Genomic DNA, 4,623 nt, shown 5'->3' on the forward strand with positions numbered 1-4,623 from the left:
GAACCTACAACCAAAATTACTTTACCCAGCAAGGCTATCATTTAGAATCTAAGAGAGATAAAGAACTTCTCAAACAAGAAAATCTAAAGAGTTCATCGCCACCAAACCAGTAGCACAAAAAAAATGTTAAAGGGACTGTTTTTAGAAAAAGAAGAAAAAAATATAAGTAATAAACTGGTAATAACTACTTATCAATAATTATTTTAAATTTAAATGGATTAAATGCTACAATCGAAAGGCATAGGGTCGTTGAATGGACAAGAAAAGAAGTGCCATACAAATGTTGCCTACAAGAGACCCCCTTCAAATCAAAAGACACACACAAACTGAAAATAAAATGATTAAAAAGATATTTCAAAAGACTGAAAATGAAAGAAAAAAGCTGGAGTAGCAATACTTACACCAGACAAAATAAGCTTTAAAACAAAGGCTATTACAAGAGACAACAAAGGACTTAGCAATTCCACTTTTGAGTATTTAGCCTAAGAAACTCCCAAACAATTTGAAAATACATGTGCATCCATATTTTCTTTGAAGCATTATTTATAATAGCCAAGATATGGAAGCAACCTAAGTGTTCATCAGTAGATAACTAGATAAAGAGGTGGTACATATACACAACGGTTATTGCTTGGCCAGAAAAAGGAACGAAAATTTGCTATCTATAACAACATGCATTGATCTAGACGGTATTATGCTAACTCAAATAAGTCAGACAGAGAAAGACAAATACCATATAATTTCACTCATGTATGTAATCTAAAAAACACAATAAATAAACAAATAAATAAAGTAGAAACAAACTCATAGATACAGAGAACATTTTGATGGTTGCCAGATGGAAGAAGGGTTGGGAGAATGGTTGAAAAGGGAAAGGAATTAAGATGTGCAAATTTCCACTTACAAAAATTGTCAGGGGGGATATAAAGTACGACATAGAGAATGCAATCAATAATATTGTAATAACTACGTATGATGTCAGATGAGTACTAGACTTATCAGGGTGATCACTTTGTAAGTTGTATAAATGTCCAATCACTAGGATGTACACTTGAAACTAATATAATATTGTACATCAACTGTAATTGAAAATAAAAAATTATTTAAAAGGAAAAAAATCTCCCAATAGTGTAATTTGTAATTATTTATATATGTTTATATGTGTGTGTACCTCATCATATTGTTTGATATAAATACTACTTTCAAAAAATTAAAACTTTATTTGATTTTCATAAAAGTATTATATGTATTATACAATCTTCATTTAAAAAATTTATAATTCTGACTGCTACTAGTCTAGCTTTTAATACATAATCAGTGTTGAAAGTTTTCTCATGTTATTTGTATATTTAGTGTTAAGGAAAGCTGTTAAGTAGAAATATGTTCTTTTATACATGAAAGGAAGGTAGATATTGAATAATGTTAGCAAATACCTACAAGTTAGTTACAAAATGATATTCTATTAGCAATCCCAAATTGCAGACAGAGTAAAAGAAAGGAATTAATTGTGTATAGCATGATATGAACCAATAAAAAATAAAAAATCCAGTAAACGTATTTGTTTTCTGTTGAAGTTCATTGTTTATTGGTTATTGTTTAATAGGTGAATCTCAACACCCAAATAAAGCAGAATTTATTTAAAAATAAAAAAAGTGTCCTGGATATTGAGACTGTAGTTAATACTTTAGAGAGGAAATCACTATCAGTCAATAAGGGTTATTGCCTTCAAGGTTTCAAAGAATTAATACCATCCTTAAATTCAAGAGCAGTGAGAGTTTCAGCATCATGAACTTTATCAAAGTCTAGTCTGACATTATTTTTTTTCTTGTTCATTTGTTATTTACTTTGTTTTTGAGCTGCAGGATTATCATATTTTCTTCCAAATTATCAAAATATAGTATAGCTCCATTTATAATGAATAACTCTTTTAACTGGTACAATTTTCTAAAATATTTTCACATCTTATCTTTTTCTGAATATGTACACCTTTTGTATCTTTATTAAAATTAGAAACAGATAAAATCATCAGTTAAAAAATGTATTAGAGCCATTCTTTGTTTCCGGATTCCAATAGGGAGTTCGACCTTTGAGGATAACACACAGTCTCACATGCCACACACCTATACCTGTGTCCTTGCTGTTCCAAAGAGCTAGCTCCCTCAGTGTTCCTCCTGGGTGAAATGTTGTAAGAGGGATTCCTGTGAAATAATTTTGGATCATGCCATCTTTTTGAAGGTGAGCAGCTCTGTTTTCATCTGTATTAAATAACTATTAGATTTCTAAATAACCTTTCTTTAAATGAAAGTTTCTCTGGTTAAAACATTTTCAAGAATTGGTTTGGAAAACTCCACTGTGGAATACTTTTAGTTTGAATTATAAATAAACAGTGACTTTTTTCTACTTACAGTTACTTAAATAGCTTCAAGATTTCTTTTAAATCCAGAGGAAATACAATACTTTGGCTGTTGGGAAATCAGATTTTGGCCTATAGTATTATGTTATCATACAAATACACATACATAACCAACAGCTGAGAAAAGAAGTTAAGTCTATTCAAGGCACAATATAAATCTTCCCTGAGAAGATCAAGGAGGCTTCAACATTGACCTCCTTTGCCATCTCTGTTATATCTCTCAAGGAGGGATATGTGTCACCATCTCCTTTACATAAATAATTATATTATCAAAACAGAATCTCTTTTTTTTTTACAATACAAATCCAACATCTCTGATGCACAGCTTCATTTTTTTCTGAAATTTTATTCTTAGAATAAGATACCTGAATAATTTTCCTGATTATCCATTTACTTTATTTGCACGAACTCTTAGACATGCTTCTGTGACATAGAAAAACAGAAAAAGCAAGGAAAAGGAAACAAAACAGATGTTTTTATTAAGCATTAGGGTGAGCTACATATACTCTACTACATCAAATTCATCAATTTTAAGACCCATCATTAATTCATGTACCTCTAAGGAAAAAAAATTAACAGTTAAACTATGACATACTATCTATGATAAGACTAATTTTAATTTTGGAGATGTTATTATGTTAAATATATGTACCTAGAATAAATTAAATGCAGAAATCATTTGATTTTTATACAATACCACGTAAAATAAATTATTAGTCCTAATTCTAAGAAAATTAGTATAGAACTATAAGTCATAATCACAAGTGTACAAAATTAATATATGATGAAGTCAGAATTCAGAGTCAAATTTGTCTGGCTCTATGGACCATCTGCTCCCTACAGATTTCATTTTTCAAGAATTCACTGTTGATGATGTTTCACTGCTGTTTCACTTCTGGAACTGCCTCTCATAACTATTTTTTTCTTTTAATAATATTTTTAAATTTTTAAATTATAGTTGACATGCAATAGTATACTAGTTTCAAGTGTACAACATAATGATTAGATATCTAGAAACTCACGAAGTAATCAACCCAATAAGTTTAGTATCCATCTGACACCGTACAGAGTTATTACGATATTATTGACTATATTCTTTATGCTCTCCTTTCTACCTCCATGATTATTTTATAATTACCATTTTGTACTTTTTAATCCCTTCTCCTTTTTCACCTACTGCTTCAACTCCCCTCCCATCTGGTAACCCTCAAAATGTTCTCTGTATCTTTGAATTTGTTTCTGTTTTAGTTGTTGTTTTTATTGTTTATTTTGTTCTTTAGATTACACATGTATGTGAAATCATATGGCATCCGTCTTTCTCTAACTGAGCAGACTACCCTCTAGGACCATCATGAAATATCTTTTTCCATCCCTTTACTTCTCATCTCTGTGTGTCTTTTAACTTGAAGTGAGTCTTTTGTAAGCAACCTATACAGGAGTCTTATTTTCTTATTCATTCAGCCACCCTATCTTTTTACTGGAACATTTAACTGTTTTTCATTTGAAGTACTTGTTTGATAGACATATAGTTATTGCCATTCTTTATTCATTATTTTGATATTCTTTTTCTTTTTCTTAAAGAAGTCCCTCCAACATTTCCTGTAATACTAGATTGCTGGTGATGAACTCCCTTAGGTTTTTCTTGTCTGGGAAGATTTTTATATGTCTTTCAATTCTAAATGATGGTTTTACTGGGTTTTGTGAGCTTTTAAGAGATTTTAGGAAAGTCTGCAGCATATGCTGACTTTAGGAAAGTCTGCAGCATATGCTGAGCCAAGCCATTGGTATGGAGTAAACTACTGGAGGTGGCTTGGGTGGCTCCACAAGTTGGGAGAGGTGGAATCTCAGGGAATCCCCTGGGTGAAACGACCTGTGTTATACAGATTGGTTGAAACTCTGGAATCGTGGCTGCCTGTGTCTGCACACTGGGAGTGGGGAGGACCCGACCAAGGAACAATGGATACTGCCATCACTTCTATTCAGAAGAGAGCTGCCCCTCCAGCCCTCACCCTGAAGCCCGACAACTCATTTACTCCCTATATGTCCCTGGTACTCCTCAAACAGCTGTCCTAGCACTGGAGCTCAGAACGAGTGAGTACATCAGTATGTTCATGTGGGTTTTAAGAGGAAAGTCTGCAACTACCACAGCCTCCGTCTCATTCAGCCACAAGCTCTGTTGTTTTTTCACAGCCAGAAGTTGTGGGGACTTC

The sequence above is a fragment of the Pteropus vampyrus genome, unplaced genomic scaffold (assembly GCF_000151845.1).
Source record: "Pteropus vampyrus isolate Shadow unplaced genomic scaffold, Pvam_2.0 Scaffold57, whole genome shotgun sequence".
NCBI classification, from domain to species: Eukaryota; Metazoa; Chordata; class Mammalia; order Chiroptera; family Pteropodidae; genus Pteropus; species Pteropus vampyrus.